Source organism: Scaptodrosophila lebanonensis, unplaced genomic scaffold, assembly GCF_003285725.1.
Source record: "Scaptodrosophila lebanonensis strain 11010-0011.00,11010-0021.00 unplaced genomic scaffold, SlebRS2 tig00001426-arrow-arrow-pilon, whole genome shotgun sequence".
Taxonomy (NCBI): Eukaryota; Metazoa; Arthropoda; class Insecta; order Diptera; family Drosophilidae; genus Scaptodrosophila; species Scaptodrosophila lebanonensis.
In genome coordinates this window covers 544,233-558,127 of record NW_022060750.1, presented here as the reverse complement: position 1 = coordinate 558,127, position 13,895 = coordinate 544,233, and the positions used below count along the sequence as shown (strand labels likewise).

Genomic DNA, 13,895 nt, shown 5'->3' with positions numbered 1-13,895 from the left:
CAGTCAACCAAACAGCAACATCAACAACAGCCGCGGGCAGCGCTTGAGCAGCGCTGCAGCAGCGCTGCATCAGCAAATATATTTATGGCTATAACTTCTTGTTAAATCGGTCTATCATAATGAAATTTGGCATACGGACACATAATAACTAACTGGGGGTATTTGCAAAATTTTAGTTCGAAATTCCAAGAATTACGGGAGTTACGATTTGCGGGGTAGAGGGGGGAGGGAGGGGAATTCCAAAATATACATTTTCTGCGTATTCACATAAGGCATCTGGGACTAAAATTTGGTGTTCCTAGGTCTTATAGTCTCCGAGATATAGGCGATTATACGAATGGAAAATCGGGAAAACCCCCATAGGGGGGAAGTGGGGGGGAAAATCAAAAAAATAAAACAAACTCGTATAGAATACACACATAACGCATCTTCGTGCAAAATTTGGTGTCTCTATCTCTTATAGTCTCTGAGATCTAGGTGTTCATACGGACGGACAGACGGACAGACGGACAGACGGACAGACGGACAGACAGACAGACAGGGCTAGATCGACTCGTCTCGTCATGCTGATCAAGAATATATATACTTTGTGGGGTCTGCCACGCCTCCTTCTGCCTGTTACATTTTTCAGCTCCCGCAAACCTAATATACTCTTGTACATTTCATGTACAGAGTATAAAAAGGTAATGATATTTTACGGCGCCAAGTTATGCCTCATTTTAAGGATGATGAAATATCTGACACTGTTTTATACGATCGACTGATTATATTTTATGGAAACTTGGAGTGTCAGAAGCGGGAAAAGTTTCAACACGAAATGATACGGCAAAATATGAGGACTCTGGATCGCCTTCTAATTTGTATTAAAGGGAATTGCAACGAAATAAAGGAACTGGAGGATGCCATTCTTCCTAAACACACGGATATAATTGTTCAATGTATACGAACAGTTGCAAAATGGGATAATGAATCTATGTCGTTTGAAATTCCTTCCTTAGCTACAAAATTAACTCCTCTAGTTAAAAAAAAACTGAGAAGATTTTGTGGACGGAACACGTTAAAGAGGAAAATCAGCACGACATATTTATAAATATCAACTAAAAAGCTGTTGAAGATCAATTTACTAAAAGACGCGCCGCTAAAATTATTCTTCCTACTAAAGAAGACATTAAAACACTTTTCGAATATGTCAAAAGAAAGGCTACAGAAGGTGTAAACTTTAGTAAATTTGCTCATTTTCAACCGTTGACGGGTTGGTGAATTAGAGAGATTAACTGTGGATAATTATAAAAGTGTGCAAGCCATAAATGAAAAGGTGGATAAAGATAATTTCAATAAACTAAGAAAAAACAAGTAAAAAAGCTAAAGTCGGGTGTCCCGACTTTGAAATACTCTGTACATATGTTTACAATAATTATAGAAAATAAAAAAAATTAAGAAAATTAAAAAAAACAAAATTTGATTGATTTTACATCTCTCGGTATTCGAGGGTTTATAATTGGGTTTATAATTGCACATTTACATAGCAATTGCGTCTGTGTGAGTGTATGTATGCCTATGCGCATCTACTCGTGTCTGTGTAAGCATTTTCGCAGTCAACCAAACAGCAACATCAACAACAGCCGCTGGCAGCGCTTGAGCAGCGCTGCATCAGCCAATATATTTATGGCTATAACTTCTTGTTAAATCGGTCTATCATAGTGAAACTTGGTATACGGACATATAATAACCAACTGGAGGTATTTCCAAAATTTTAGTTCGAAATTCCAAGAATTACGGGAGTTAGAGAAAATCGCAGTTGCGAGGTAGAGGGGGGAGGGAGGGAAATTCCAAAACATTTTCTGCGTATTCACATAAGGCATCTGGGACTAAAATTTTGTGTTCCTAGGTCTTATAGTCTCCGAGATATAGGCGATTATACGAATGGAAAATCGGGAAAACCCCCATAGGGGGGAAGTGGGGGGGGGGAATCAAAAAATAAAACAAACTTGTATAGAATACACACATAACGCATCTTTGTGCAAAATTTGGTGTCTCTATCTCTTATAGTCTCTGAGATCCAGGTGTTCATACGGACGGACAGACAGACAGACAGGGCTAGATCGACTCGTCTCGTCATGCTGATCAAGAATATATATACTTTGTGGGGTCTGCCACGCCTCCTTCTGCCTGTTACATTTTTCAGCTCCCGCAAACCTAATATACTTCTGTACATTTTATGTACAGAGTATAAAAACACAAGAAATTGCAAAGCAGTACACAAGGCTAACAATTCGAGTTAAACTTTGCAGAACTGTATCAGTTCTTTTAACGCCATTCGACCATGTTTGCATTGAAACTATACTGGACAATCGCAAAAAAGCTGGAATTAAAAATAAAAAATATGTGTTTTGCTCTGCAGATTCCGCAAAGGAATACATAAGAGCATGTCCCGTATTAAAAAAATTTGCTGAAGAATGCGGTGCTTCTAACCCACAAGCATTAAGAGGCACTATGTTGCGTAAACATTTAGCAACATATACTTCATTGTTAAATGTCGCAGATTCTCAAATTTACCGCCTAGCAGAGTTTATGGGTCACAACAAAGATATTCATAAAAATATTTATAGAGTCAATGCAACTTATGATGAAATAACACAAGTCTCACAATTATTGATGGCTGCACTTAATAGTGAAAATGCTGATAAAGATGAAAATGACCCTAATAGTATGTATTACCTTCTTATTATAATTATTTATAAGTAATTTTATTCCACATAAATCCCTAATCACTATTAACTCGTAATTACCTTTTAATAAAACCTAAGCTGTAACTACATCATCGTTGAACATTATTAATAACACCAGCTGACCTTAATTGTTGTCGCAGTGTTGCATCGTCTTTATTTGTGTTTGTTATTTTGTAGTTTACTTAGCTTTACTAATAAACTTACTTTGTAAAAGTTATTCCAGATCGCCCCTAGGCATAAGCTTCTAATTAAATTCCAAATAACTTTTTTTTATATTAAATTGGCTAATACTGTTGTATTGGTAACAATAACGTTATAAACAAAATGTTTTTAAATTAATTGTCCTTGTATTATTTTAAACGAAGATCTTGACTGCTATTAATATACATAAAGTTACGAATCTGTTCATAAAACAATAAGTATAAACTAAAAATAAATTTTGAACAAATTTTTTACGTAGATGTAGCTCCTTCTGATGACGAAAACATCCAGCTCGAAAAAAATGACATATATTGTGAGGAGTATTGCCCGCAAAATCCTCTCGGTAAGTGTTGGCGTGGGGCGTTGGGGGTGAAAGTCCAAAAACCGCAAGGGAAGTAAAATGGCGTCTGCTTTCCTTTTCACTGTGACGTGACTCGCACGTATATATATTCTCTTCACTTGTATGACAAATTTGAAAATAAACTTAACCTAATTGCAGTGGCGCTTAGCTGCCCATATGAAAGAGGGAGAGGCCGCCGACGCTAGCAGCGCTCTGCCAGCAGATGTTGCTGGCAAGCGTTGCCATGTCAACACTGGCAGAGTGCTGCCACATCAACATTCTCCCCCCCCTGCAGGATGCGGGAAGACTTCAGTGGCACGCGCCAGAAATGACCCAGCCCAGCTGGGTCTGTTGAGCCGCCGGGAAGCCGTCGCTGGCAGGTACTATCCCTGGCATGAGAAGCTCCTGATACAAACTAGCGCCCAGTACGATGAAAATGGAGGCTGGCGTGCACCAGTCGTCGTCGGCCAGCCGCACGTTCCCGTAGCGCTCAGGCGACGGTCTGTCGACGGTCCGAACGGGGAGCCTATAGCGAAGCTCCGGGGCCACCTCGAGCGTTACCTCGCGGCGCCAGCTAGTCGTCCTGGAGGCGGCTCGGTGAGCGGGAGCGGCTTGGCGTGAGGCTGCGGCCAGGTGAGCGGGAGCGGCTCAGCGTGAGGCTGCGGCCAGGCGAACGGATGGGGCGTGGCGAGCTGGCGCGTGGCGAGTTGGCGCGTGGCGAGTTGGCGCGCCGGCGTGGTCGGTTCCGACGGTGCGGACGGGAGCGCCGCCCTGAACGTGTGCGATGCGCCGCAGAGTGCAGCATTGTGTGATGCGGCTGCCCGCACTCTTGGCAGCGGGCCCCACTTCGGCAAGTACCGCCCGAATGTTCATGTGCCAGGCAGTTCAAGCAGTACTGGTTGATGAGCACCGCCCGTGCTCGCTTAATCGCGGGCAGCGCCAGGAACCGCGGGCACTGGCGGAGTGGGTGCACACCGCGGCACAGCCGGCATCGGTAGGAGCTCAACCCTGGTGGCGTCGTTGCGGTGGGAGCCTTCACTGGACGGCGAGACGGCATAGCGACGGGCCTAGAAAAGAGATGGTAGGGGGAGTTAGCGGTTGCGGTAGTTGGAGAGAGGTGAGGCACGTTGTTAGTAGTGCTAATTGGAAAGAGTGGGCAGGAGAACCAGCTTAGCGACTGGCCGTCGGACGACGCCACGAGCAGTGCGGATGTCAACCACTCGCCCCTTGGCGTCGTGGCCGGGATAAGCGGTCTGGACCCTTCCGAGGCGCCATTCGTTGGCCGGAACATTTTCCTCCATGATGATGACCATGGCGCCTGGCTGCAGGTCCTCCTGTGGCTGCTGCCATTTATTGCGCTTGTGCAGCTCCTTTAGATATTCCTCCTTCCATCGGAGGCAGAACTGCCGGCTGAGCGCTTTGAGCCGCCGCCACCGGTTCATGATCGAACCTGCCTCCTGCTCTATCTCCGGTTCGGCCAAAGAGAGGAGGGGGCCACCGGTCAGGAAGTGGCCTGGAGTTAGCGCCAGCAAATCCGTGGCGTCCTCGGACATAGGGGAGATCGGGCGCGAGTTGAGGACCGCCTCGATCCTACACAGAAGAGTGGACAGCTCCTCAAAGGTGTACTTATAGGTGGACGCCGCCTTGTAAAAGAGCGCCTTAAAACTCTTAACACCTTCCTCCCAAAGGCCACCCATATGAGGTGCGCCGGGCGGGATGAAAGACCAGGAAAGGATCTGGGTCCCATAGGAGGCAGTGACCTGGGCTCTTGTAGCCTCTAGGAAGTCGCGCTCAAGTGCCTTAGACGCCCCGACGAACGTCTTGCCGTTGTCGGAGTGGATCCGTTTAGGGCATCGGCGTCGCGCTACGAAACGCGCGAAAGCGGCCAGGAACTTCTCCGTAGTGAGATCGGATGTGGCCTCCAAATGGATTGCTTTCGTGCAGAAGCAGACGAATACGCACACGTAGCCCTTGGTAATTAAGCACGCCCGTCCGGTATAATTCTTCACCTCGAACGGCCCCGCAAAGTCGATGCCGGTGTGGGTGAAGGGTGGAGAAAAGGTGCTTCGTGGCGCAGGAAGGCTTCCCATCAGCTGGTTCTGCAGCCGCTTTTTAAAGATGACGCAGACCCTGCAGGAGTTTACGGTGGCCTTGACTAGATTCCGGAGCTTGGGAATCCAGTACTTGGACCGCACGAGGCTTACCGTTAGCTGGTTCCCGCTATGGAGCGATATTCGATGCGTAAAACTCACGAGGAGCCGCGAGAACTTGCAGCTGTACGGCAGGATGATGGGGTGGCGCTCGTCGTACTTTAACGAGGCCGAGGCGGAAAGCCGACCGCAGGAACGGATGATTCCCTGCTGGTCCATGAATGTGTTTAGGTTGATGATCGTGCTGCCGGATGCCACCTTCTGGCCGCTGGACAGGGCGCGGTACTCTTGGTAGTACTCGGTCCGCTGGGTGCAGACCACCAGTCTACGATGGGCCGCCATCAGCTCCGGATGGGTGACCTCCTTGGACAGCGGAGCGGGAAGCTTCTGGCAGCGCAGCACAAAACGTTGGACATACGCCATCACCCTGAGCGCTCTCCCAAAGTCGGAGAAACGCTCGAGGAAATCGGGAGCTTTGGGCAATGTCGCGAGATGGGTCCGGATAGGACGCTGCTCGAGGGTGGCCTCCTGGGGCACCGGCTCCGGCACGGGCCAACTTCCTCGAGGCGCCTGGAGCCAAGCCGGTCCGTGCCACCACAGGCTGCTATCCGCCAAATCCTGCGGCGCAACACCTCGGCTCGCAAGGTCAGCCGGGTTGTGCTCGGAGCGCACGTGCAGCCAATCCTTTACATCCGTGGCTTGAGCGATCCTGGATACGCGATTCGCCACAAAGGTCGTCCAATTGCACGCTGGCTTGCGAAGCCAGGCCAACACAATAGTGGAGTCGGTCCAGCACGCCGTTGGATAGCTGCTGAGTGGAAGGTGGGGCAGGATAGCTGCACACATGTCCGCTAGGAGGACGGCACCGCACAGTTCCAAGCGCGGCAGTGACACCGTCTTGACTGGCGCCACCCTGGTCTTGGATACCAGGAGATGGACCTGCACTTGCCTGTGCGTCTCGACGCGCAAGTAGATGGCCGCCCCGTATGCCTGCTGCGATGCGTCACAAAAACCGTGGTACTGAAACGTACCTTGTGGGCGAAAATGAATCCACCGTGGGATCCGGATCCGGTCTAGCGTGGGATAACTCCGCAGGAACTCGTTCCACCTCTGCTGCAGCTCGGAGGGGAGCGGATCATCCCATCCGATTCCGCTGAGCCAGATTTCTTGCATAAAAATCTTGGAACGGACAATAATTGGCGCCAGCCATCCGGCGGGATCGAACAGCCTGGAAATCTGGGCCAGGACCTCCCGTTTGGTGAATGAGGACTTCTCCTCCAAAACGGATGCGATGAAAAGGAATTCGTCATTGGTGGCCTTCCAGTGGATGCCCAGCGTCTTAGTCATGCTGGCATCCTCAATGTCTAAGAAGTCGGCGCGCAGCAGATGCTCTGGTGGGATGCCGCGAAGAATGTCCTTGTTGTTGGCAACCCACTTGCGCAGTGGGAAACCTGCTGCGCTGAAAGCCGCTCGTATCTCTCGTATGGATGAGAGTGCTTCCTGCTTCGTATGTGCCCCGGCCAGGACGTCATCCACATACATGAAGTCCGTGAGGACCCGGCTGGCGAGCGGATACTGCGCCTTGGAGTCTTCGGCAAGCTGCAGGAGCACGCGGATGGCCAGGAAAGGCGCACAGTTCACCCCGAAAGTGACTGTTTGGAGCTCGAAATCCCGCAAGTCACCCGCCGGATCGCGGAACAGGATTCTCTGGAACCGGGTATGTGCGGGGTCGACCAGAATCTGCCGATACATCTTAGTGATGTCGGCACTGAAAACGTGCTGGAAAAAACGCCACTTCAACACCTGTAAAGTCAGGTCGGCCTGTAGGACGGGCCCCGTGTGAAGTACGTCGTTTAAGCTGTTCCCGTTGGACGACGGGCAGGATGCGTTGAAGACCACGCGGACCTTGGTCGTGGTGCTGTCCGGCTTCAGCACCGCGTGATGGGGCAGGTAAAAATTGGCGTTGTCCGTTGGAGGAGGGACAGGGCGCATGTGCCCTAAGTCGAGATACTCGTTGATGACTGCGTCATACTGCTCCTTCAACGAAGCGTTCCTAAGCAGCCGAGCCTCGTTCTTGAGGAACTGGGCCATCGCGATGGATCTAGAATGGCCTAGTTGAATGTCCTGGGGGTCCTTGAAAGGCAGCGAGACCATGTATCTGCCATCCGGCCGCCGGCTGGTGGTCTGGACGAAAAGCTGTTCGCACACTGCGCCCGCTTCCTTCTCGCAACTCACCGGGATGTCCTCCACCTCCCAGAACTTGGTGAGCAGCTGATCCAAGGATGGCTGTGTGCCTGCTGAAATGCGCGTGGTGAAGGAACGGATGGCCGTCTTCCTTGCCGCCGCTACTGGTCCGGTCAGAATCCATCCGAAAATGGTCTCCTGTGCCAGCAGCGAGCCGCAGACGTTTGGCCGGGTGCCGCCAAGCAGCACGGCAGGTAGTATGTCAGCGCCGATGAGCAAATCGATGGTGGCGCTTCGGAAAAAACACGGGTCTGCCAACGGCAGGTCAGGAAGATCTCTCAAGGTTTCGCTGGATATGGGAAACGATGGCAGGGCGCCTGCCAGTTGCGGCAGCACGTATGCCGCCGTCTCGACTTCGCGCCTCGGTTGTGAGGAAGATGCCAGCTTGACACTGCACACCTTGGTCGCGAGCCCAGATGTGGTCGCGTTCAGCCCCGATACCTGGGCCTGCACCTTCTGGAACGGCAGCCGAAGAGATCTGCGTAGGCGCTCTGAAACGAAAGTTCCCTCGGAGCCAGAGTCGATGAGCGCACGCGCGGCGTAGACGCTACCGAAATGGAGCACGTTCACTATAGCCGTGCCGAGGAGGACGCCCTGAACGCTACTGCTGAAATAGCTCTGAACATTCGACGAAGTGGACTGTAATGGATTGCAATGTGGAGGGGGAACTGATGCTGAGGGCGCCGATGGAAGGGAGGGGCCACGGTGCAGGAGAGTGTGGTGGCGCCCCTTGCACGTAGCGCAGTTGTACTGGCTTGTGCAAGCGTTTAGTTGGTGCCCTCGGGCGAAACAATTCATGCAAAGCTTCTGATTCTTGATCACCTTGCATCGGTCCTTGACCGACATTTGCAGAAAACGCGGACACAGGCGCACGGGGTGGTTCTCCTTCGAGCAAAGATTACAGGTCTGCGGACTGTTGCGGACCTTCGTCTCGAATGAGTTGACCTTCCTCGCAGCCGGCTCCTTTTGAGCTGGCTTTGGAACGCGGGTGCGGAGGCCCAGGGTCGCATCATTTATCGCTTCCAATGTGCGATAGCGATCCGAGAGGAACTGATTCATGTCGCTCCAGGGCGGAATTTCGGACTTGTCCTTTACCGACTGCTCCCATAAGGAAAGAGTAGCTGGAGGAAGCTTGGTGGCGCAGAAAAACACCAAAAGGCAATCCCAGTCCTGGGTGCCAATCTTGGCATTCTGGACAGCCGTTAAGCACCCTTGGATTGTGCTCTGGAGCTCCTTGATGGCGATGCCACACTCCGAAAGAATAGGCTGGAGGTTGGCGAGGACCTTGAGCTGACTGTTGACCAACAATCGCTTGTTTTCGAAACGCTCAGTTAGGTTTTTCCAAGCTGAGGCGAAACCGTCGTTGGTCAGTGGGGAATTACGCACGATGTCCTTCGCTTCGCCGCGAGTTTTGGAGAGGAGGTGGTAAAGTTTTTCCACCTCTGTCAACCGCTGGTTGCGAATGTACAACGCGGTGAAGAGGTCCCTGAACGTGGGCCACTTCAGGTAGTCGCCAGTGAAAACCTCGGTGTCCACTGGCGGAAGGATACAGCCCCTGACTGGGGGCTCGGGACTTGGAGCGGGAGCGCTGCTCCGCGCGGACGAGTCTTGTATTCGCGTGGTGAGCTGAGTGGCGCACCGCTCATAGACGCGGTAGCAGTGATCATACTTCATCTGTAAGGCCTGCTTGTCGGAATCGCTGGACTCTGATTGGCTCAGAGCCCGGAAACAGCGCCGACGCTCTTGCTGAACCTGTTCCCACAGGGCTTTGACTTGGTCCAGTTGGATCTGCTGCGTGACAAGCGTCACGGCTGGGTCGGACGAAGAAACTAGTGCCTCAAAATGGCACAGGTCATCGCTGACCGAAATGAATTCGTCCAACACCATTTCGATCGTTTTGGAAGCGATCCGAACAGCTGCTCGAGTAGACGGAACGGGTTTCGCAATTCTGGGCACCCTCACAGAGAGCTGTGGCGAACAGCTGGTCTTCCTTGGAGAAGGAGACGAAAAAGCGTTCACGGACAAATGTGATTTGGGGCTGCCCTTCTTGGCGGTGGAAGGCGAAGGTTTCTTCAACAACAAGCGTGAACCCGGACTGCTCCTCTTGGAGGTAGAGGGCGAAACCTTCTTCAACGACGACGGTGGTTTCGGAATAACCCCTTTTGACGTCGACGGCGAAACTGTTTTTACAAGGGACGGTGTCGGAACCGAACTGGATTGCGCGTCAGAAGGAGGAACGGCCAAATGCTGAGAAGTGGATGGGGCGACCGAGGTAGACGGATGGACCAAATGCTTCTTCGTGTCCTCCTCGCCTTCACTGGGCATACTAGGCTCTCACGCGAGCCTGCTAGAGTGGGCCCACTTGAGGCAGGTCGGGTATGAGTCCGCCGGAAAACGGCGTTGCTGACCGCTTATGGCGCGCAAAATTCTGCGACAAGTTTTATTAACTGGCTTATGCTAGCTGGAGGTGCTGAAAACTTGTCGGGCACAAGGTCACAAGAATATGTGTAGCCACCGAAATAAAAGAGAAAATGGATTTCGTTTTTTTCTCTATGTTCGTTTTATTAAAATTAATTAAACACCGCGGCAGCAATAAATATATGTGCAATTAAGTTGCTGGACAGCTGCAGGCGGTGATATGCGACGAAGAATCCAAAAATCCAACAAAAAAAACCCAAAAATAAATATAAATTAAAGCTGGATAAAATAACTGCCAGCTAGAGGTGCTGGAAAGGTTCGGGAAAAAGTCCACAAGGATATGTGTATTCACCGAAAAAATTTGGATTTATTTTTATTTGATTTTATTAAAGTTGCTGAAAAATCGCCGCAAAAACTACACGCAATTACGTTGATGGAGAAAGACCAGCTGGAGGCGCTGGTATGCGACAAGGAATCCCAAAGAAACATAAAAAAAACAATAATAAATTTTATTTAATTTTATTAAGTTACTTTTTGGGATAAAGTAACTGTATTTAATTTTATTAAGTGATTTCCGGGATAGCGGGCCGCCAGTAGCAATTGGTCACAGTGATTATCGAAATTAATAATTCAGCTGTGACTCGTTACCGTGACCAAGTTTCTGGTCACACTCCAATTTCGATGATTGTAGTTTCCGATAACTGATTTTACACAAGTGTCATCACTTGTTTACCTTTAATGGGTAAGTAAAATTTTAAGTGCAAAAAACGCAATATGTTTTAATTTTCGCACAAGCGCCGACGCTGGACATCGCGCGGGCTATAAGGAATACCAACTGGAGTGTTGGCACGTAGCGGGGAGTCGTGGACCGACCGGTGAGTGTATAGGATTGTGTTAGTAATTAAATATATGAGTGTAAATATGTTTGTGTGTAAATTTTATGATTCGTATATTTAGTGCATGCAGGTGTGTTTATAGCGGACTCAAATGTATATAGATATATATATATATATATATATATATATATATATATATATATATATATATATATATATATATATATATCAGCGTATGCGGACGTACGTTTGTTTCCGCTGCCGATATATGAAAACGTGTATAGATTTATACGCCGCGGATGTATATAAAGTGCATGTATATAAGCATATGTGGAAATATGTCTATTGTGTAATGTGCATGTATATAAAGTGCATGTATATAAGCATATGTGGAAATATGTCTATTGTGTGACGGACCATGCAAAAACTATGTGGTGTGAATTGTGCATTAGGAACGTGCAGGTAAAACAGGTGTGTTTCCCACTGGACACTTGTTGCATATGGGAAAGAATATGCGCAAGTATGCCAAGATGCAAACGCAAACGGACGGAGTTCGGGTTGAACCTGCTAATTGTTGCACTTTACTTTTCGTTTAAGCGGACCAGCGCGGTACCGGCGTTAGACGAGATGAGGCCCTTGGATAAGGGACGGACAGCGGGATGCTGTTCCGTTGTGGGGGTCGGCGGACAGACCGACAGTGAACAAATATGGCGTAAGTATCGCGCCACAAGTAAATAGTTTACTTAGCTGCTTCTCCTCGCAGGTATCCAACGCCAGGAACAAGCTGGGGCGAACGGTCGTAGGCTGCACAGGACTTGGAAGGAACAGGAGGTGCACCTGCGGATCCGGCTCGAAGAACAATGTTGGCGTGGGGCGTTGGGGGTGAAAGTCCAAGGGAAGGGAAAATGCAAGGGAAGTAAAATGGCGTCTGCTTTCCTTTTCACTGTGACGTGACTCGCACGTATATATATTCTCTTCACTTGTATGACAAATTTGAAACTAAACTTAACCTAATTGCAGTGGCGCTTAGCTGCCCATATGAAAGAGGGAGAGGCCGCCGACGCTAGCAGCGCTCTGCCAGCAGAAGTTGCTGGCAAGCGTTGAAATGTCAACACTGGCAGAGTGCTGCCACATCAACAGTAAGTTTCTATTCTATATTTTTAAAGCCCTGTCTAAGGCCCTGATAGATCAAGTTTGTTCATTTCTTCTTTTGCACCCCAACTATCCGCTTTTTTCCACATTCTTTACAGTCGAGCAACCTCGATATTACAAAAAAAGGAAATTAAAAACAAGATAGAACGCTACAGTCGAGCAAGCCCGACAATGTAATACCCTGTACCCAGGTAAACTTCCGTCGCTGAGTTATATGCGCCCATAGCAGCAGCAAAAAGAGGAAGAAGAAGGGCGAACTTGTTGCTGCAGTTTGGGGAGGTTGTACTGGCTAGAATTTGTTTTGCTAATAACTTTTGCTAATAGAATTGACCGAATTGAATAAAATTTCGAACAATAGTAGACAATTACATATATATATAAATTATAAATTAAATAAATTATAAATTATGTGTGCAAAGTTTGGTTTAGGTAGCATTTGAAATGTGGACGCTATTGACGAAATTCTGTAGCGTGGGAAGGGGGGGAAAATTAAAAAAAAATAAAAAAAAACTGGTCCTTACTCGGACCTAGGAGAATCTGGATGCTAACTTTGGTTATTCTAGCTTTTATAGTATCTGAGATCCTCGCGTTCATCCAGACGGACGGACAGGCGGACGGACATGTCTAGATCGATTTCTCTCGTCATGCTGATTCAGAATATATATACTTTATGGGGTCGGAGATGCTTCCTTCTGCATGTTACATACTTTGCACAAACCTAATATACCCTTTTTACCCTACGGGTACAGGGTATAAAAACAAGATAGAACGCTACAGTCGAGCAAGCCCGACAGTAAAATAGCCTGTACTCTCCACAAAAAGGAAAAATTAAAAAAAAAATTTAAAAAAAATTAAATTATTAGAAAAAATGAATGAATTAATTAATTAAAATAATTAATTAAATTAAATTAGAATACATGTTTATGTTCAGTTTAAACAGCATACATTTACATCACGTACCTATGCGTGTTTATATGCGTGTATGTATGCAGCACAAAGTTAAACCAAAGCAGCAACAACAACAACACCTGCGGGTAGCGCTGCCGACAGAGCTGCAGGCAGCGCATGAGCAGCGATTTTACTTATGGCTATAACTTTCTTCAGAATTTACCTATCATGATGAAATTTGGCACACGGACACATTAGTACTAACTGGATGTACCTACCGAAATTGATTTCAAAATTCCGAGAATTACGGAAGTTATAAGAAAAAACACGAATTGCGGGGGAGTGGGGGGTGCATCGAAAAAAACTCAAACTCGTACTTTCTCGGTCTTAGGAGAATATGCAAACCAAGTTTGGTTATTCTAGCTCTTATACTTTCTGAGATCCTTGCGTTCCTACGGACAGACGGACAGACAGACGGACAGATGGACGGACGGACAAGGCTATATCCACTCGGCTTCTCATCCTGATCAAGAATATATATACTTTGTGGGGTCTGCCACGCCTCCATCTGTGTGTTACATACATGCGCACAAAACTAGTATAGCCTTTCACCCTTTAGTAACGGGTTATAAAAATATGCATTTTACAAAAGCAGGCAGAACAAACAATACAAAATATCAAACAGTTGGGGACAACTAAGTATACATACACACACATGCAAACAGCTGTTCGTGTGGTTGCGTGCAAACGATTGAAATAGCCAAAGCAAAATGTGAGACACTAATGTGTGAATGTCCATAGATACATATGTATGTGCACATCTATGTATGTACATATGTATCTACATATGTATGTATGTACATTCGTCTTGCACTGACAGAGCAAGCAATGTTAATTAATTGAAAATTATATAATATAACATTTTTAAAAGTAATTT

At 48.0% G+C, this 13,895-nt stretch overlaps 1 long non-coding RNA gene across 1 annotated transcript; it reads left to right on the top strand.

The window, feature by feature from the left end:
* The first annotated feature begins 10,892 nt into the window (after positions 1–10,892).
* Positions 10,893–11,813, top strand: LOC115633548. The gene is made up of 3 exons (XR_003996352.1): positions 10,893–10,957; positions 11,516–11,630; positions 11,682–11,813. It is a non-coding gene; the product is annotated as an uncharacterized LOC115633548 (long non-coding RNA).
* The last annotated feature ends 2,082 nt before the right edge of the window (positions 11,814–13,895 follow it).